Source organism: Mercenaria mercenaria, chromosome 6, assembly GCF_021730395.1.
Source record: "Mercenaria mercenaria strain notata chromosome 6, MADL_Memer_1, whole genome shotgun sequence".
Lineage (NCBI taxonomy): Eukaryota > Metazoa > Mollusca > Bivalvia > Venerida > Veneridae > Mercenaria > Mercenaria mercenaria.
In genome coordinates, this window is record NC_069366.1 from 57,008,998 (window position 1) to 57,032,001 (window position 23,004).

The 23,004-nt window shown below is 35.9% G+C and overlaps 1 protein-coding gene across 4 annotated transcripts in view; it reads left to right on the plus strand.

Annotated features, from left to right (window-relative positions):
• LOC123548818 (uncharacterized) overlaps window positions 1-23,004 on the plus strand; it is a 166,952-nt gene that overhangs the window by 382 nt on the left and 143,566 nt on the right. For all 4 annotated transcript variants that reach the window (XM_045336373.2, XM_045336380.2, XM_045336378.2 and 1 more), the window contains exon 2: window positions 17,556-17,695. The gene's annotated coding sequence lies outside the window, so the exon portion shown is untranslated. The remainder of the gene's footprint in view (window positions 1-17,555; window positions 17,696-23,004) is intronic.

Sequence of the window (23,004 nt, forward strand, 5' to 3'; positions counted from 1 at the left end):
ATAATTATCACCGATGACCACGCTTCTTTTGATGGCAAAAAAAAAAACGTGTATTTCCTGTCTTAAGACCATTTCAAATTAAACTAATTTTGTTTTAGAAGCTAACATGTATTTTAAATGTATTTTTCAAGGTACAAATTGTAACTCCATGCTCGCCGATGTTTGTTTTTGTAAGATAACGCTGAATCACGCTCTGACACGAGCTCACGCGAGATTACAGCCAGTTGCCATTCTGTGTATTTTATACTTCTTTGGACATTTCAAGCATTCTTAGTCCAATAATTAGACCGGAAAAAGTTGTCATTGTATGTTTAACATTCACAATCAAAGTTATTTTGCAGTCAAAAGTGCAGACTTCAGGAAAGTTGGAAACATTTTTTGATTGTCGGGCATTAATTTACAATTCTTTCCCTGTCCTGCCCCGGAATGATATGTTAGTGGTGCCATTTTGATGTGTTTCTGAGATGTTGCAGTTCTCGGGGTACGATAAATGCCGGTCAATCAAACAGCATTAGGATTAAGAAATGGCAGACCACGTCAAAATGTTGCGGTCATGTCTGTCAGACCAAAGAGCTATAAAAATAAATAGATTGGCAACTTGAATTAAGTTGAAAGGCATATAGAGCAAATCTTGCCAACATCCTGAGATCTCGTTTACCGGAAGTGACGCGTTCTCCACGCGCCAATTATTCATCGGTAAATTAATTATCACCGTATGACCATGCTTCTTTTGATGGTAAGAAACATGTACTTTGTGCCTTAAGACTATTTCACATTAAACTAATGTTGTTTTAGAAGCTAACGTGTTATAAATGTACTTTTAAAGGTACAGATTGTAAATCCATGCTCGTCGATGTTTGTTTTTACTAAGATAACGCCGATTCATGCTCTGACACAAGATCCTGCGAGATTACAGCCAGTTGCCATTCTGTGTATTTTATACTTCTTTGGTCGGACCGATGACTTTCCGGGGGTCAAGTGTGTGTCTAAATGGGTCAGCGATTTTTTTCCTTCTTTATAAAGTACCCCTAAAAGGACCTTTTCCCAATTGAAAAATGCAATCTTTTTTCCCAATTATCATCAAAAAATTCCCCCCAAATGACCAAATTAAGTTTGCATTTTGATGATTGCAGAAGGAAAACTTAGTTACATTGACATTTACCATGATTTAACCATTCAAACAGTTTGTTTGATGATATTTACATGGAATTAAAGGAAGAAGCATTCTAAATGATGTTATTAATTAACTATAAAAAATCCCAATCTGAGTAAAAACCCTGCTATTTTTCCCAATTAATCTGGTACTGGACCTTTTCCCAAAAAGGCAAAAAAAATCACTGTGGGTACTATCAAAGCAGTGTAGCATATTTTTGAATTAACACTGTCTATCAGGGGTGGCTCTGGATATTTTTTTAACTGTCGCCAGCACTTTCCCCATTTTGCAAAAGTTGGAGCAAAAGAGGAGCCACTGGAGCCAACATTGGTGCCGGTGCCAAAGGAAGATGGGAAATGAAAGTTAATTTTACTTGCATTATAAACTACAAGAACAAAAACAAATACTAAAATTCAAGTTTATTTATTTCAGTTCTATTGTCAAAACTACAAAACAAATAGAATAAAAAGCACAGTTTAAAGAACATTTTAGTAAAATGAGTGTTTTCACGCAGAATCAAATGGGCTTAAATATAAACTAAAAAGTTGTAAATTTATTTTTAGCTCACCTGAGCAATGCTCAGGTGAGTTTTTCTGATCGCTCGATGTCCGGCGTCCGTCGTCCGTCGTCTGTCGTCTGTCGTCCGTCGTCTGTCAACATTTAGCTTGTGTATGCGATAGAGGCTGTATTTTTCAATTAATCTTCATGAATATTGGTCAGAATGATAACTTTGATGAAATCTAGGCCGAGTTCGAAAATGTGTCATCTCGGGTCAAAAACTAGGTCACTAGGTCAAATCAAAGAAAAACCTTGTGTATGCGATAGAGGTGGTATTTTTCAACAAATCTTCATGAATATTGGTCAGAATGATAACCTTGATGAAATCTAAGCCGAGTTCGAAAATGGGTCATCTCGGGTCAAAAACTAGGTCACTAGGTCAAATCAAAGAAAAACCTTGTGTATGCGATAGAGGCTGTATTTTTCAATTCTTCTTCATGAATATTGGTCAGAATGATAACCTTGATGAAATCTAGGCCGAGTTCGAAAATGGGTCATCTGGGGTCAAAAACTAGGTCACTAGGTCAAATCAAAGAAAAACCTTGTGTATGCGATAGAGGCTGTATTTTTCAATTCTTCTTCATGAATATTGGTCAGAATGATAACCTTGATGAAATCTAGGCCGAGTTCGAAAATGGGTCATCTGGGGTCAAAAACTAGGTCACTAGGTCAAATCAAAGAAAAACCTTGTGTATGCGATAGAGGCTGTATTTTTCAATTCTTCTTCATGAATATTGGTCAGAATGATAACCTTGATGAAATCTAGGCCGAGTTCGAAAATGGGTCATCTCGGGTCAAAAACTAGGTCACTAGGTCAAATCAAAGAAAAACCTTGTGTATGCGATAGAGGCTGTATTTTTCAGTTGATCTTCATGAATTTTGGTCAGAATGATTGCTTTGATGAAATCTAGGCCGAGTTCGAAAATGGGTCATCTGGGGTCAAAAACTAGGTCACTAGGTCAAATCAAAGAAAAACCTTGTGTATGCGATAGAGGCGGTATTTTTCAATTGATCTTCATGAATTTTGGTCAGAATGATTACCTTGATGAAATCTAGGCCGAGTTCGAAAATGGGTCATCTGGGGTCAAAAACTAGGTCACTAGGTCATATCACGTAAAAACCTTGTGTATGCGATAGAGGCTGTATTTTTCAATTGATCTTCATGCATTTTGGTCAGAATGATTGCCTTGATGAAATTTAGACCATGTTCGAAAATGGGTCATCTGGGGTCAAAAACTAGGTCACTAGGTCAAATCAAAGAAAAACCTTGTGTATGCAATAGAGGCTGTATTTTTCAACTGATCTTCATGAAATTTAGCCAGAATGATTACCTTGATAAAATCTAGGCTGATTTCGAAAATGGGTCATCTTGGGTCAAAAACTAGGTCACTAGGTCAAATCGAAGAAAAACATTGTGTATGCAATAGAGGATGTATTTTTCAATTGATCTTCATGAAATTTGGTCAGAGTGATTGCCTTGATGAAAACTAGGTCCGTTTTGAATATGGGTTATCTGAGATCAAAAACTAGGTCACTAGGTCAAATTAAAGAAAAATCTTGTGTATGCCATAGAGACTGTTTTTTTCAGTTGATATTTATGAAATTTGGTCAGGTTGATTGCCTTAATGAAATCTAGGTCTAATTTGAATATGGGTCGTCTGAGGTAAAAAACTAGGTCACTTGGTCAAATCAAAGAAAAAACTTCTGTATGTGATAGAGGCTGTATTTTTCAGTTGATCTTCAATAATTTTGGTCAGAATGATTTTCTTGATAAAATCTAGGTCGAGTTTGAACATGGGTCATCTAGGGTCAAAAACTAGGTCATATCTAAGAAAATGCTTGTTTTATCGCAAGAGACCAATTATTTGGTCCAATCTTAATGAAAATTGGTCAGAATATTTGTTTCCATGAAATCACTAGGTCAAACATGTTTTACACTGTTATGGAGTGTTTCTTAGGTGAGCGACCTAGGGCCATCTTGGCCCTCTTGTTTATCAAACCTTTTCATTTTTAGGTAATATTTAAGGCATTAATTTCATACTGAAAGATTGGATATAAAAGAAATTTATGTTTTCCGCACATTTAGTGATCATTACAAGATATAAGGGAAGATTTTTCTATTTCTGCCGATTAAGGAGGTAGGTTACCTTTATATTTGTATGTGCGCATGTCCAACCGGAAGCTAACGTGACGATTTACGACGACGTTTACGACAAACTAAATGTGTTTGTATATCTATTCTTCTGAAAACAAATCATAGACCTGCCTTCGATCTGACGCTTTATGGTTTAATAATGCAGAAATAATGAATAAATTGCCGCAGAAACGCTTAAAAACAATGTTGCCTTAAAATGACGTCATTGACGTCATGACGGTACGTGTCAGTTACCGCGCAAAATTATAGCTTTTATCTTGAAAGTACGTAATTCTGTGCATTTTCTTTATTCAAACTATTTTCAAATAACCATTATTTGCTGAAATATATTTTATGAGTCTTTTGCTCTGAATAATAATCAATATTTAGCTTCTTTTATGTAGTTATATTGAAATGTAACGCGGAATGTAAGAAAATGGATGATGGTAACCAATGTTATTTGAAATATAGTTGGGTGAGAGGTTACTTGTTACGGCCATTTTCAAATAAAAAATCTAGCAGTTTGATTTGTAATACCTATTTTTCAGGTTCCGTTTATAATTTGTTACTTATATACTAAAACCAAGATCTAAAATTGTTCAAATTTCAGTAGAAAATTGTGGTTTCTTGAATTGAACTGATGTTACCATGGAAACGAAGCCCGTGACCTATGTATCTAAATGTAAAATTCAAAAGCGTTGACACTAGTCTATTTAAGAAACACAGCTTCGGCTTTTTATTTTCATTTCAACAATATCCATGAGAATAACAGTAGCATGCTGAACGACTTTTCCATGAAAAATGCCAGGCGAGGGGTACTGCTGTAAGTATTCTAAGCTTAGAAATTTGTTTGAATAAATGCAGATTACACGAAAATATAACTGACGTTAGAAATAATATGTTTTAAAGCTACATCAACTAGAAAGATAATCTTATTCAATATTATTTTATAAGAAATTACGACAAAAAGCAAGATATAAGCCATTATAAACATCTCTGTTGCCATGGTTACTTTAAACTTTAAGAAAAATAGAGTACCATGTATAGTGCTTGGTAATTTGCTAATAATATTACCCAAATATTCCATGTTGGTCATTAACAGAATGGCACTGAAGCCGTCGAAAACCCCTATTTTTATACATAGTTGTTTAAAAATGAGAGAAAATGCGTTACCATGGAAACACGAGCCCCGCGACATATACATTTTAAGCTTATATTAGAAAGCTAACGTGCATACTAGTACAATTATAGATTATGCTGACTTCTACGGATATCAGTGAAACTAAAATACACTGAAAAGTGTTAAATATCCGTATTTTCCTTCTTCTTTCAATATGAAATACCCTTGGAGGGTCATGTTTTCCAAACCTGGATAAAAATTGAACTTGAACGGACAGAGACAAACGAAACTGAGATTTTAGCAGTTAAAACTTCATATTACATGAAATACAAAAAGATGCTGCGGTTCAACTAATTTGAATTTACCCTTGTAACAAGGTCACCTACCTCCTTAATTGATTATAAATCAAACTGTTCAATGCTGATTAATTTATTATAAAACAAACTGTTGATAAATTAGATTAATAAGTGTAGCAAACGCTGGATTGAAATAAATTTGAAATTTCATTTACTGTTTGCCCAAGTTGCTCTGCCAATGGAATTGCTCCATTTCATTCAAATCTGGCCATTCTATTTCACATACAGTTGTCACATCAACTGTATCTATTAAATTTAATTGTTAAATGTTGCGATTTAGTAGACTCCGCCCTGTAACACTGTGGCGAACTGTAAGATGGTTATAAGCTCACTCAAAATTAATATCTTAAAACTGCTGTATTCAGCTTATAACCTATACTTATTAAGCCACAGTAGACCTCTGGTATGCAAGAATGAACATCAAAAACTGGAACAATATCTTTGTACTGAATAATTTATCATTTTAAAAATGAGGTTCATTTTTTATGCCCCTGAAGGGAGGCATATAGTTTTTGAACCGTCTGTCTGTCGGTCTGTCCGCAATTTTCGTGTCCGGTCCATATCTTTGTCATCGATGGATGGATTTTCAAATAACTTGGCATGAATGTGTACCACAGTAAGACGACGTGTCGCGCCCAAGACCCAGGTCCGTAGCTCAAAGGTCAAGGTCACACTTAGACGTTAAAGGATAGTGCATTGATGGGCGTGTCCGGTCCATATCTTTGTCGTGGATGGATGGATTTTCAAATAACTTGGCATGAATGTGTACCACAGTAAGACGACGTGTCGCGCGCAAGACCCAGGTCTGTAGCTCAAAGGTCAAGGTCACACTTAGACGTTAAAGTATAGTGCATTGATGGGCGTGTCCGGTCCATATCTTTGTCATAGATGGATGGATTTTCAAAAAACTTGGCATGAATGTGTACCACAGTAAGACGATGTGTCGCGCGCAAGACCCAGGTCTGTAGCTCAAAGGTCAAGGTCACACTTAGACGTTAAAGGATAGTGCATTGATGGGCGTGTCCGGTCCATATCTTTGTCATCGATGGATGGATTTTCAAATAACTTTACATGAATGTGTACCACAGTAAGACGTGTCACACGCAAGACCCAGGTCCATAGCTCAAAGGTCCAGGTCACACTTAGACGTTAAAGGTCATTTTTCATGATAGTGCATTGATGGGCGTGTCCGGTCCATATCTTTGTCATTCATGCATGGATTTTAAAATAACTATGCATGAATGTGTGACACAGTAAGACAACGTGTCGTGCGCAAGACCCAGCTCCATAGGTCAAAGGTCCTAAACTCTAACATCGGCCATAACTATTCATTCAAAGTGCCATCGGGGGCATGTGTCATCCTATGGAGACAGCTCTTGTTTTTTACAGTTTCAAGTTTTTTAAGATAACTTATAATGGTGAGAAGAGATTGAATAGATGCAGACTGGTAATAGGTGTCATCACACAATGCGTGAATACATAATGTGCATGAAATGTTGTCATATTCCATAAAAAATTATTCCAAGATTAGATTTTGTGCTTCTTGCAAAAACATGATAGCACTTAACGATAAAATGCTGCCGGATCCTGTCAATAGTACTGTGTTTTTGTGCCATGCATGAAAATGCAAATATGCAGTTTGATGAAAAAAGAACATCATCAACATTTTAGTTTTCCATTTTGTAATGTATAAAAAGGTGGTACTTTATATTTAAAGTATTAATGAAAATGTTGCTAAGACGACCATCAACTAAGGATGTTCATATTATTCTGCTTCATGAAAAACATGGCTACCAGAAGGTGTGGTTACATTTCTCGATTTTAAATTTTATATATTTATATATAGGGGAAACTAAAACTTTTCAGAAATGGCTGGCCCAGTTTCAAAATATTTTCACAGACGTTTTCAATGGGTGATTGTGTACCAAAAGTGTTCAAGTTATAAATCTTTATTCATCAAAGAACATGGCTCCAGTGGGGCTGGGCTAGTCTTCGGTATTTGGCTATTTGGAATACTAAAATGAAATCCTTCAAAGTAGAAATATTTTTCCTATAACATTTATTATCTTTTTGAGCTGTAAAACCCTGGCAAGTGATCTAGAGTCAAAAAAGCCTTTGTACCTCTTGTGAAGAACAGACATGCAATATTTTAATGATTGATTAATTTTGCAGTCCAGAATTTTTTTTATTTTTTATTTTTTTGGAATCAGAACTACATGTATCTGCCAAATCGATAGCTATTACATTGTAATTGGGCAATGTACTCAAAGATTTTTTAATTTGTTGTCAAGGATGAAATTTGCAATCCCCAGAATGATGGTACATGTAGTGCTGGTACCTTGTTTATTCTTACATAAAAACAAAAAAAGGTACATGTGATTTACAGAAAACAATTATTCAAACAACCTAGAAGACAAAATTTACTATTTACAGTAATTTTCTTTGGAGTATTGTACAGAATTATAATCTCCTTTCATACAATATCTGTGAATCTAGTTGTCTTTAAATTAAAGGATCCATACTGCTCGCTAACAGTTTCTCGAATTGCAATAGGGTTTGAAAGCGAACAGTATGGATCCTGACCAGACTGCACGCAGGCTGGTCTGAATCCATGCTGGTCGCAAATGCACTGTGTTGGTTTTTCTCATGGTGCGGCTCAAATGGTCTATTCATATGTGGCTTTAAGCTCAGGTTTAATTGTATTCTGAAAGAAAAACAAAAGACCAGTTTATAGAACTATAAACAAGTAATACATTGCAAAACTGTAATTTAATGGATTTCATCATCTCTTGTGTAAATATTGTTATCAGATGGAAATTACTGTGGAATTGGTAACTAGTACCATATGGCATTATACATGTTTATAGTATGTAGGGCAAATTTCTTGTATGCTATACATTTTTGCATTTATATGTTTGTTCTTTGATAAAAGTTAATTGACACACACTTTGTTCACAGAGTTTATGTGAGTTTAGCCTCAAAATTCTTTTTTTGGTACTTTTTCTGATTACCTTGCATATTGCATTGTTATTGTGGCATATTAACATGTAGTTCCTAAATAATAACTTATACCTAAATCATACATGTCATACGTCCCGGATTGTCCGGGATTGTCCCGGAAATCACATACTCGTCCCGGTGTCCCGGACAGTGTTGAAATGTCCCGGAAAATTAAAAATACAGAAAACCAAAATAACCCCCCAAAAAACTTTTTTTTTTGACATATAAATTGTTGAATTTTAAAACACAATAAACAGTCCCCGGTGTCACATTGTTTATTCCTAATTATCCGATAATCAGTTTCATGCCCTCAAGCGGGACACGTGTTGATTAAGCTAGCTCCGTTCACCACTCATATTGAACGCGCACTGCGATCTTTTGATGACCCAGATTAATTTACAGTCAGCTATTTTGATGACCCTGATTATGAATTGACAAAATTATGCAATCAATAACAGTTTTATGATAATTTAATATTAGGAACAATAGCCGAAAATCTCGTTGTTGTTAGCACGTAGGCGGTGAAGCTACATGTAGCCTTGATTGGAAGAAATGGCTTATAACGGACAATTAAACGATATTTTTTTTAAAAGGCTGTAATCTTTTAAAATGTAGATTGATTGTCACACATATTCTAAATAAAACTTTTGACTATTGAATGCCTTTGCCGGCCAATCCTAGAAAATTGACCCATATTATTGAAATATTTTATATCGATTTTATCTACAAGATTTATTTCATTTCTTTGAGGATTCCATTTTATTAATGATTAGATAAACTTTTAAGCTTTAAAAAGATACCAAATAAGCTGGATTCTAAATTGCGATGACCAGGTTAATTCTTCGTATATAGCAAGTCTCCTAATTCAGTTCACCTTGGGAACGCAACCAATTCACGTGCCGAACTATAGACGTAAATTACCCTATTTACCTCCCTTAGAAAGCTAGACGACATTTGCAACAAATTATTCCTAAGCGAGGGAACAATGTTTATTTCCGGAAACTGCATATAATTTTATGATATTTATGCATGAAACAGACGAATACTAATGTCATGGTGTATGTCCCGGACAAAGGGTAAAAATCCCGGAAATTTTAACTCAGAATCCCGGAAAGGTCCTGAAAAATTATGGCATGTATGCCTAAATGTATCACTACACTTTGACAACTTATAAAGATAACAACATGAAAGCTATTTAAACCAAAACTAAAGGATATACATGTATGTTGCAATAATTATGTTATTAGTCCCCTACTGGTTGAAAACCAGTTTTGGGGACTTTTGGAATGCGCTTTTCCATCTGTCATTCCATCCGTCATCCGCAATTTCGTGTCTGGTCCATAACTCTGTCATTCTTGAAGGGATTTTAATATTACTTGGCACAAATATTTCCCATGATGAGATGATGTGTCATGCAAAAAACCCGGACCCCTAGCTCAAAGGTCAAGGTCCCAATTGGAGGTTAAAGGTCAACATTCATTAAGGGATTTTAATATTACTTGGCACAAATATTCCCCATTACGAGACGATGTGTCATGCGCAGAACCCGGACCCCTAACTCAAAGGTCAAGGTCACAATTGGAGGTCAAAGGTCAAAAGTGTTTTTTTCCTGTCCGGTCAATAACTCTGTCATCCATCAAGGGATTACAATATTTCTTGGCATAAATGTTCCCCATGATACGATGACATGTCATGCGCAACACCCAGAACCCTAGCTTCAAGGTCAAGGTCACACTTTGGATCAAACGTCAATAGGAATTTTTTCTTGTCAGGTCTATAACTTTGTCATGCAAAACAGGATTGAAATATCAGTTGACACAAATATTCCCCTGGATGAGACGTGTCATGCGCAAAAACCAGGCCCTTAGCTGAAAGGTCAAGGTCACACTTGGAAGTCAAAGGCCAAAAGGGCTTTTTACCTGTCCTGTCTGTAACTCAAGTCACAATGACCTTGACAGAGAAAACAGAATCGGCTTACTATAAATCCTGCACGATAACTCAAATGATAACATGTTTCATAATTATGTGACTCCCACCACACAGTGGTGTGGGAGGCATATTGATTTACTCCAGTCTGTGTGTGTGTCTGTCACAAAGCTTGTCCGCACTCTAAGTCGAACATTTCTCATTGAATTTTCACCAAACTTGAACAAAATGTGTTTGAACATAAGAGCTCTGCCAAGTTCGATAACTAGCCAAATCGGTCCAGGCGTCTTGGAGTTATGGCCCTTGAATACCAAAAATCGGACTTTTTACTCTTGTCTGCACTCTAATTCAAACATTTCTCAGCCGATCTTCACCAAACTTGAACAAAATGTGTTTGACCATGAGACCTCAGCCAAGTTTGATAACTAGTCAAATTGGTCTAGGCATTTTGGAGTTACGGCCCTTGAATTATCAAAAAATTGGCAGTTTTACTCTTGTCCGCACTCTGAGTCAAACATTTCTCATCCGATCTTCACCAAACTTGAACAAAATGTGTTTGACCATGAGACCTCAGCCAGGTTTGATAACTAGCCAAATTGGTCTAGGCATTTTGGAGTTACGGTCCTTGAATTACCGGAAAATCCGCCTTTTTACTCTTGTCCGCTCTCTAAATCCAACATTTCTCATCCGATCTTCACTTAACTTGAACAAAATGCGTTTGGCCATAAGACCTTAGCCAAGTTCGATAACTAGCCAAATCCACCCAAGCACTTTTGATTTTTGGCCCTTGAATTACTGATTGGATCCACTCATCCAGACCATATAATTGGATCCACTTGTCTAAACCATCTAAAGAAACTAGACATTTTACATAGGGGCAGTTGTGGGAGACATGCGCTTTTCTCAAAAGCATCTCTAGTTATGATTTTTCTTCATTAAAACGTTTCAATGCAGTAAATATTTTTGTATAACATTACAGTATGTGCTTAACTTATATCATTGACAACCTACTTGAGTTCAGCGATGCATGAAAACCATAACAATGAAACGATAATATAAACATGCTGTCGTCTAAATTATCTTGCGGGAGTAGTACTTAATGATTTAGCCCAAGTTGCTGGACTAGTTAGCACACTAACGTAATCTGACAAACTGTTTGTAGGGCAACGAGCACAGTAACGTAATCTGACAACAGTTGCTGAAGTACAGAGTAAAGTAATGTAGCAATCTTTGCTGAAGTAACCACAGTTACATTGTATCTGGCAACTGGCCTGAAGTGTTTTTAGCCAACAAGTCTGAACAGTGAGCATGTTGATGTGGTTTGAACCTTTTGATTTTTTACTCAATCTGCGTATAAAAGTGGCAAACTTGGAATGTATTTTTCCCAGCACCAGCAAATTCCTGGAAAAGTGGAAATAGGCAATATAAAGAAGTTCTTAGGTCAAGAAATTGACTGTCAAAGTGTTATACCATATATTGATTGTATTGCTAATACTGGCCATCCCTTCTGCTGTGAAATACTCTATAAAGAAATTGTTGCTTTACAAATATTTGATTAGGAGAAAAGGAAAGAAATCAGTTCAGTGTAATATTGCCTTTGTTGTCTACCAGACTTGATTTATAAGACTATCAATAACATAAAGCTGGAATCAGAGACTTTTGAAATCAGATAGAGTTTATTGTTATATAAGCCGAGACAGAATTGTTTCTGTTTCTTATACCAGATCTAGTGTTAGGTGTAATTTCCATTGTTAGGCTAGTCTGACAGTGTCCACTAGTTATTCTGTCCCTCAGAAACACTTTGTGTCTCAGTAGTAACTTTTAAACAGTTCTTGTCATTTCAAAGAATTTTTTCATAAATGTCAGGCATGAGGAAAATGTCTGTTGTGCTTTAAAGCCAGGTTGGTACGGTCAAGGTCACAGGCAAGTACCCTAACCCATAGGCTAGAGCTTTCTGCTACACACCGTCGTTTATAGAACTGAAAATTTGCATAAAAAGACGCTAAACATGAACACACACATTAAAAAACCTTAATGAACAACCGTTTTGTTCCTGCAGTCCACATAAATGACCCAATTTAGATCATAGTCACACTCAACAAACCTTGTGACAAAAGCTACAAACTGACCTATATATAGGTGACCTTGGCCATCTTATAATCTTCACCTTTACATTTAAATATCTTTTGTCATACATCTGGTGGCATGATGCATTTTGAAAACGCTTCCTGTTTTTTTTGTTCAGGCAGGATAACAGCTCAGTATGGAGAAAACTTCTGTGCCAGTAACCAACCAAGAGGCTCCTAAAGGGAGATAAATATTGCCTATGCCTAGAACATCTGATCTCATTGGTCCGCCACCTCTCATTCATGTAAAGAAGTTATCAGTAAGGCCTAAAAAAAAATTCTTTGTTTCCGGTAACATGCTCAAAAAAATTAGGGTAGGTAGGTTGGAAAATCTTTTTGTTTTGGATTTTTTTTTTATTAAGTGGGACTTTTCGGAAATTATTTTTGTGTCAAAAAATGAATACAAATAAGGGGGTTATACCTTTATAGCATCAGTAAGTTGATTTCTAACATGACTGACCATGCTTAAAGCAGAAAAGGTGCAGTTTTGCAACTTTTTGTCAAAAAGTTGAAAAAAAAATTCTCCAAGGCAAGAAAAACATTTAGGGTCGGGCCAAAAATTAAGGGTGGGTCGGGATACCGGAAACGAAAATTTTTTTTTTTTATGCCTAACTTGCAGAGGTCAAAGTCTTGGAACATTGGGTAGGCAGATTTGCTGACGATGTGATCAAAATCTAGATTTATGTTACTCCCTCCCCCCACAAAAATACATCAGACTTAATTTTATCAATACTACTTTCATTCCAGAAGCTGATTTATTGGTTCTCCTATGTCTTTTGTATTTAATTTATTATTATCTATAGGTTTCTGTTGGAATCCAGCAATTGTTTTGTTTTTAGATTATTGTATGGCAGTAGATTTATCTAGCATGCACTGTAATCTAATTTCACTTCAAACAGTTATTAATTCAGTAATTTGATCATCCCCTGAAGTTGATTGGAGAATTTCTTGCTAATTACCAATAAAATTTCAAAACATGAAAATTGGGTATCTGGAAAAAAACCACCACAAATAAGTTAACAAATCAAGCTTTAATTTTGTTTTAAAGTTCTTGTTGGTAAAAATGAAACTTCCTCAAAATGCCCTTGGTATAAACTCATTTACATATGATGTGATTCTTGTTGCATATTAAATGTGTCTGTAAGATGGAGGAAAACTTATAATGATTGAAATATCATAGACACTTTTGAAACAACAAAAGCAAAAATTGAATGCCCTTTACTTTGGTAACTCTGTAAATGATGATATTTGGAGGGTTTTTTTTCCCCTCCGCGGACCAGTAGTTATACCTCCCTAAACAGTGTGACAAATGAGTATAATTTTCTTTGATATGTGTATCCCATTTGCATTTATGTGCCCATGAAATAGTCATTTTGAGTGGAAATACATATTTTATGGAAAGTTTATTCCCTGGAAATTAAATGATTTGACAATATGAATGCTTTTGATTACATACCAAAGAAATAAAGCTGTTACTTAAGTATCCTGTGAAATATTTTGATTACTATAATAAGATGAATGTCAATAAAGCACAATTTTAGTATGGGTAACAATAAAAAGAGTTTGCAGAGAGGAAATACAATAAAAGACCCAAAACCTGGTTTTTACAAATCCTATACCTTATCTGACACAGTTTCTGGTCCCAGCAGATTTGCTGTATGTTTTACATAAGCAAAACCTGCTTTTACCTCAGGGCTCTGCACATTCTGTGAAATCAATTTGTCGTGCAGGATGTGTTGCCTAGAATTATCACTCATCCTTTTACAATTTGTACTCATCCTGCAATTTAATAAACAATTTTACAGACAGGTCCATTAAAATGGTACATACACGAATCTTGTTCTTGGCTATAGAGCGTCTAGCTATTGCGATCATAATGTGGTACCGCAAGGGAGTGGAAGGAATTTTAGATCAACTTCCATTTTAGATCTTTTGGGTATCCAGCTTCTGCACAACTCAAATTAATTGAATTTATTATATTTTTGGTCAAAGGACGAGTAGAATGAGTACTACAGCTTGTTCCACTGGCCCTATGCTGATTTCTTCTCGTTTTATTCGGAGGATAAGGCAGGTTTTATTGTACCTACTATTTTAGAACCCAGAACACTAAGACCTGTATAGTTGCTAAGTCCTAACTCAGACATTTGTTACAACATGGGATCTACATAGTTTTTGTCATGTGACTTGACTGTATAGAATGCCATTTATGAACAAAACAAAAAGAAATCAGATGTTGTTCTCCCCATATTTCTCTATATTATTATATTATTTTCTTGTTTTTACAGTGGATCTTGTGCAGTGGTATGCCAAAGAGTTCACCTGTTTCTTTTTACAGTTGATTTTCTTCACAGATAAAATGAATTTTGTGGGACATTTTAAAAAAATCATAACATAGTAATTGGCCTAACACAGAAAATAAAATGCCGTAAAAAAATTCATTTAATTCACAAAAAAGGTGAGATAGTTAAAACTCAAACTTTCTTACAATGTAAAAAAGTTTTATACTGAAAACAGATATTATGTTAATTTTAAAAGAAATAGATAAATAAATCAGAGAAAGAGTTCTTTCGGCTGAATATTGGAAAAGTTTTGTTTAATACGTAGAAGTTTTAAAATATTGTTGCAGATCCACATGATTTGCAACGTTGTTACTGAGAGTGCAGCGTGTTAAATTCTATTGATAGATTGTCGGTCTTGGATTCCATCAATATCTTCTTTGAGGATCGTAGCTCACTCGTTAACAGTTGAAAGAAAATCAATTAAAACTTTGTTGAATGTCAGGTTTGCATGCAATCGTTACATGAGAAATGGTCATACAGATAATTGAGTGCTGGTTTTTCACAACTTTCTTCTATTTTAAGACAATTTTGTTGTGCAATCGATACCTAAATTTTTTTATGAGCGTCATTCCCGGATTGATGAAGTGATGTTTTACCGAATTATAAATGTAATTTCAGGGAGCTATAATAAGTTACGGAGAAAATTTGAAGTTTTAAAGGAGTTTATTGCAGAGCTGCGTGTAAGCTTTAGATTTATTTGGCAATTGAATAACATGCAGTTTAAACTAGAAGATGTTTGGTGCAAAAACTGAGACTTTGTCTCATTTAACATTGTTTCATTTGTATTTATGCACATCATGGAAGGGATTATTCCTATTTGCACAAAACTTTGTAGTATGATGTTAACCCTTAGCCTGCTAAATTTCTAAAATGAACTGTTCCATCATTCAGTTTGGGCAATACCATTTATTATTCGAAGGGGTGTTCACTGAAAATTTACTAACTGAATACCGAACAGTGCAGACCATGATCAGCCTGCACGGATGTGCAGGCTGATCTTGGTCTACACTGGTCGCAAAGGCAAAACCAATCGCCGCCAGCAGGCTAAGGGTTAAAAATTTTTTCAAGAGAAGTTGACATTCAGCTTCATGTATTCTAGGGCCTATGTGAAGAGGATTGCCAGCATGAAATTATTTGCCACTCCCTGCCATACTTTCGCTTGGGAGGTAGAATTCTATTGTGTGAAGAGGCTATCCAACCAGATTGTTCAAGGTCACTGGTTCTACCTAGGGTGCTCATTTATGCATGTAACAATGCCTGGGGGTGGGGGTTTTGGCACCTTTGTGCTTCCTTCACACAGTGCTCCAGCTAGGATTAAAAAAGGGCAGGGTGCTGGCACTGAAAAGGGCACTTCTGGGGTGGTAGTCGGTCCGGGACCGTGCTCCCCCGGGAAAAAAATATAACTGGTCCATGCATACAGTGCATTTTAACATACTTTAGGCATGGAATTTGGCATAATTTAGGCATGTTTTTTGGCACACTTTAGGTATGGTCTTTTAATAGGCAATGTCTGTCATCTCTAATGCACCTATTTATTAACTAAAAATTCTGCTGTTTGTATTTTACTTGGCATTGATTTTCAACTTGTAACATTTCTTTGTAATTGCATACTGAATAACAATATCTATGTGTTTAGGCCTATTTTACTTGTTACAATTTCAGTACACATCTTCTCCATGTAGGCTACTTGATATTTATAAATTTATACCTGTAACATATTATATACAGAAAATAAAGTTTAAACTTCCACTTAAATAAATGAAATCGGGCAAAGTTTTTAACTTACAACAGTCAAAAAGCAAGTTTAGCACTTGTAATAGACATATTCCGGGTATCCAAAATTTTATATCCGGATATGGTTACACTTTTTTCTAAAAGTCGTCGAATGTCTAGTTTAAACAATATTTTTGAAAAAATATTATGATGCAAAGACAGTTTAACAGCATTTCACAGTATCTGACATTAAAGTGTACCCTGTCATTACATCTTAGTAAACTAATTTCAAAGAAATCTTCATGAAAAATCGGCAATTTCACATAGCAGACGACAACTTACTTTCGATTTCAAAAACTTGTAAAACGATAAAATCAAAATATTTTCCTATTTAAATTTGATTGTGATTGATTTTTATTAATTACATATAAATGTCTGTTGTCTGGACTTAAGTTTCAGTTGTGTATAAAAGGGTATTTACGACTATATTACCGAAAACGAAAGTACACTTTGACAGGTGGTGCGAAATGATAATGATTTCAGACTGGTTTGCAAACTGTTTTAACACTAAGGTTCAGTGATTTTAATGCTAGTGGAGCAGTCTAAAATATCATGGTCTGCCTCGGGCACGATTACAGCAGGTAATTGTTTAATTGTTTGCTAATTATGTCAATGCCCCCCGGCGTGTATCACTCGATAAAAAGGGGGCAATAAAGCAGTGTATTATAATCACTGAGACAAAAAAGGGAAGTTTGGCTAAAAAAAAAGAAATGAATGGTTGTAAAACGGGCAGGGTGCCTGGCGGGGCAACAGGGCGGAACGAATTTCGGAACGGGTGATGCGCCCTGCTGTAAATAGCTAGCTGGAGCACTGTTCACAGATTAAGCTGAAAAGTCTTGAATATGAGCTACAGTAAATTTTGAGGGCTCAGAGCGAAACTAGTCTAAGTGTATATAGAAATAGAAGCAGATAGACTAGTTTCGCTCTGAGCCCTCGTACTGGTGTATTTTCTTGATTCTACTAAAAAAATCCTGACAACACATGTAACACACTTTTTATTATTGTACAAAGTCTTGATGAATTGTTTTATAACTTCCCTGTTTTTAATTGTGTTTTTTTTTTTGTTACAGGAAAAAGAAAGAAATGCAAAGTATGTAATCATTGAGGAAGTGTTGAGTACTGTGATTGTGAATACAGAAAGAGTAGATCGGCTTCTTTTAGCAGACAGGATCAGAAGTTGTGTCATGACAGTGGACACCAAGTAAAACTGGTATGTGCATTCATCATTTTTAACCTTTAGCCTGCTGGCGGCAAATGATTCTGCCTTTGTGACCAGTTCAGACCATGATGTGCAGGCTGATCATGGTCTGCACTGTTCACTAAATTCAGTCAGTAAATTTTCAGTGAACAGCCCTTCGAATAATAAATGGTACTGCCCAAATTGAACTATAGACCAGTCCATTTTGGAAATTTAGCAGGGTAAAGGTTAAACCATTTTTGTGTGTCTAGGAGGTCCAAAAGTTATAAAACTGAGGTTGGAGAGCAGTCTTGGAATGCAGCCATTTGCTATTGGTGATTCTCAAAATGAATCGGGAAGAAAATGTGACTTCTATAGTGTTTACAAGCTTTTCTGTGATATGACCTAGTGACCTAGTTTTGAAACTTTACTTACTAAAGATTTCAAGACAATATTCTGACCAGCTTTCATGAAGATCAGGTAGAAAATAGTGCCTTTACAGGTAATAAGAAGGTCCTACCAAGATTTTTCTCTGATTTGACCTGTTTTTTTACCCAAGATGACCTAGTATTGAACATGTTTAAAATTTTATTGTGAAAATGTTCTTTTTAAGATTAGGCCAAAATGGTGACCTCTAGTGTGTAAGCAGTAAAATTGTGGATCCCAGACTACCTAGCTGTACTAACAGCTCATCCTGAACTTTTGTTGAGCTAAAATAACAAAAATCCTGATGCAAGCTCCTTTTAAGCATTTAATGCAAATTGAAGGACAAATTAAACCTTATAATGGCATCAGGTTTGAGGACTAAATGCATTCAGAGCTAAACCTTGCCAATAATCATCGATATAAAATATTGATCACGTTTACTAGACGCTATTCTGCTAAAACATGGATGAGGACAACGCATTAATCAAGATTAGTATTTGATTTAATACCATACATGCTGGTTACATAAGGCTACATTACAAATCCATTAGTTTGTTACAGAAATTCCAGCTTTCCAGGGACTATAATAAAATTTGATGTTTTAATTGCTTCTGCATTCTCAACGATAAACCTGATGACCTTTGTGCTCGCAGTTTCTAATGAACTAACATGGCTATGATCAGTATAATGTCATATAAAGTCTATGAGAGTTTATATTTATGATTATGTCATGTCACCATATGAGATATGTGCATTTCACCAGACATTGCCAAAGGAATGCGTGCATTGTAATAGGATGTAAGAAGATTTGCTGTTAGTTTGAAGACTTTGGCACTGTTTGTTATTCAGTCATTAAATTTTCAGTGAACACCCCTTTGAATCATAAGTAGTGCTGCCCAGACTGAATAACGGACCATTCCATTTTTGAAATTTAGAAGGGTAAAGGTAAAAAAAAACATTCAATCCTTTTCAAAGCATTTCTTATTGACAAATACACAGTTTCTGATAACCAAAATTTGTCCATACTGCCAGCTGGTAATTCAGAAATTACTCAGAAGGGCCATAAAAAGCTTCTGGAATGGTTGTCAGTAAAATATACATTTATACAACACAGATATGTGGAAATCCGGGTATGCAATGTTTTTTGCATGTTGAAAGGCATACTTCATGTTGCTAACATAGGAGCAGAGCATGACTACAAACATTCCACATTTAATAAAAATTAAAACAATAACTTCCACTTAAATGTCTTAAAATTACATTTTGTGGAGACTTAACTATGTCTCAAAATGGTTGCTTCCCAGCACAGTTTCTAAATTGACCAATGGCAAGTTTGCATTTTGAGACTGGTCTCCAAACCTAGTTTTATAATCTTGGAACCAGTCTCAAAGTGGTTGCTTCCCAGCAGTTTTTAAATTGACCAATTGCAAGGTTGCATTCTGAGACTGGTCTCCAAACCTAGTTTAATAATCTTGGAACCAGTGTTAAAGTGGTTGCTTCCCAGCACAGTTTCTAAATTGACCAGTGGCAAGGTTGCATTCTGAGACTGGTCTCCAAACCTAGTTTTATAACCTTGGAACCAGTCTCAAAGTGGTTGCTTTCCAGCACAGTTTCAAAATTGACCAGTGGCAAGGTTGCATTCTGAGACTGGTCTCCAAACCTAGTTTTATAACCTTGGAACCAGTCTCAAAGTGATTGCTTCCCAGCACAGTTTCTACATTGACCAATGGCAAGGTTGCATTCTGAGACTGGTCTCCGAACCTAGTTTTATAATATTGGAACCAGTCTCAAAGTGGTTGCTTCCCAGCACAGTTTCTAAATTGACCAATGGCAAGGTTGCATTCCGAGACTGGTCTTCATACCTAGTTTTATTACCTTGGAACCAGTCTCAAAGTGGTTGCTTCCCAGTACAGTTTCTAAATTGACCAATGGCAAGTTTGCATTTTGAGACAGGTCTTCATACCTAGTTTTATAACCTTGGAAACAGTCTCAAAGTGGTTGATTTCTAGCACAGTTTCTAAATTAACCAATTGCAAGGTTGCATTCTGAGACTAGTCTCCAAATCTAGTTTTATAATCTTGGAACCAGTCTCAAAGTGGTTGCTTCCCAGCACAGTTTCTAAATTGACCAATGGCAAGGTTGCATTCTGAGACTGGTCTTCATACCTAGTTTTATAACCTTGGAACCAGTCTTAAAGTGGTTGCTTCCCAGCACAGTTTCTAAATTGACCAATGGCAAGGTTGCATTCTGAGACTGGTCTCCAAACCTAGTTTTATAACCTTGGAACCAGTCTCAAAGTGGTTGCTTCCCAGTACAGTTTCTAAATTGACCAATGGCAAGTTTGCATTTTGAGACAGGTCTTCATACCTAGTTTTATAACCTTGGAAACAGTCTCAAAGTGGTTGATTCCTAGCACAGGTTTCTAAATTAACCAATTGCAAGGTTGCATTCTGAGACTGGTCTCCAAACCTAGTTTTTTAATCTTGGAACCAGTCTCAAAGTGGTTGCTTCCCAGCACAGTTTCTAAATTGACCAATGGCAAGGTTGCATTCTGAGACTGGTCTTCATACCTAGTTTTATAACCTTGGAACCAGTGTTAAAGTGGTTGCTTCCCAGCACAGTTTCTAAATTGACCAATGGCAAGTTTGCATTTTGAGACAGGTCTTCATACCTAGTTTTATAACCTTGGAACCAGTCTCAAAGTGGTTGCTTTCCAGCACAGTTTCTAAATTGGCCAATTGCAAGGTTGCATTCTGAGACTGGTCTCCAAACCTAGTTTTATAATCTTGGAACCAGTCTCAAAGTGGTTGCTTCCCAGCACAGTTTCTAAATTGACCAATGGCAGGGTTGCTTTCTGAGACTGGTCTCCAAACCTAGTTTTATAACCTTGGAACCAGTCCATAAGAAAGTGACAACTACATTCTGACCAACTCTTATTTCACTACATCTTTGTATTAAAGGCAATAGTTTATACAGGGAGTATCAAAATGTAGGAAATCAATTTTCATAGGGAACTTAAGATATCAAACAGACATTTTTGTATCATCTTTACTGCCTGCTAATGCTTTTTGAAAGATAATTCTCCATTAATCACTCCAGTCTTTTCACCAGTAAAGTGGGCTCAACATGTGGCCCCATAACAGAGCAGCAATAAAAAAAATCCACATTTCCACAATAAACTGGGCAATTTAGACTTGGAAAAAGTACAGTTTAATATCTGTTTTACCATTTTTTGAGATCACTGCCTTATTTTGTTTGTTTGTTTGTTTTGGGTTTAACGCCGTTTTTCAACAGTATTTCAGTCACGTAACGGCGGGCAGTTAACATAACCAGTGTTCCTGGATTCTGTACCAGTACAAACCTGTTCTCCGCAAGTAACTGCTAACTTCCCCACATGAATCAGAGGTGAAGGACTAATGATTTCAGACACAATGTCGTTTATCAAATAGTCACAGAGAACATACACCCAGCCCGAGGATCAAACTCACGACCCCGTGATCCGTAGACCGACGCTCTACCTACTGAGCTAAGCGGGCGGGACTGTCTTATTTTATCGGGTCTATTCTTTCTTTAGTAAGATAATAAGGGTTTTTAAAAGAACACTATGCTACAATACATTATTTTAACTTAAGTTAAAAGAAACTGAGGTGGATAATGTAAATTAAAACTGTTAATTATGCAGAAAAGGAGTCACCAGTAAGTGCCAAATGTCTGACAGAGGATTGTCCTAGCTGTGATCTTGACCTAAGATGTACAGACATAACTCTTACTTGTGACGCACTTTTCATCATGTTTTACATTTGTGTAAAGTTTCATCAGAATTGTCTGAATCATATACAAGCAATAGCTGAGATACAAAGTGTTTCAGCTGAATTGAGGAACAAACAAAAGTATTAAACCAACGTGTGGTTACTTTATGCCTCATAGAAAGGTGAAAAAAATACATTCAGTATGTAATTTAATGGGACTTCAGGTTTATTTAGAGATAACTGCTGACAATTTTCCCTGCATTAAATTTTCTTGCAATCCTTTCAACCTTTATTGCATAAAACCATTGCTTTGTATCAGAACTAAATTGTCTTCCTTTTATAGAAGAAAATATCAGGAGCTGCAGCTGAACGGAAATTAAATTAAACTGTCCAAGTATAATCTATATAAGCAGGTCTAAATCTGATTTTGCAATCTAGCAGACTTAGAAAGACAATCACAATATTCCTTGATGGCAACAAAATTGTTTTGTAATATAATTTATTTACATCTTTGTCTGAACGCATCAACTGCACATTCTCTATTCACAAGGACTTCTTTGGAATGTATTAAACAGCAAAAAATGGGAGTCCATTGTATGAAAAACACTATCATAATTATACAGCCCTACTACATAAAGTATAACAGCAAAACTGGCATTCATTGTATGAAATACACTACCATACAGCCCTTCCATATAAAATGTAACAGCAAAACTGGTGTATGAAAAACACTACCATACAGCCCTTCCATATAAAATGTAACAGCAAAAGTGGAATCCATTGTATTAAAAACACTACCATACAGCCCTACTATATGAAATGGAAACCCCATCCAAGCACTTGTTGTGAAGGATGGGGTTCATTATTTTCACTAGGCCTTGGCCTCTAATATATATATTCAGCATGCTGTCCTATTAACCGTATCAAGATTCGCTACCTTTAAAGGCCAAAAATAGCCATACAAGTCACGTGACCAACCACATATAAAACCATGAAAAAGCGTGCAAAATTCATAGTTTTTAAAGTATCATGTTGGCTAGAAAAAGAACTGGGCTGGGGCAAACAAAAAGTGGTGGGTTCCTATATATATTTTCGGCCTCCGGCCTATTTCCAATAATGAACCCCATCCTTCACAACAAGTGCTTGGATGGGGTTTCTATTATTTTC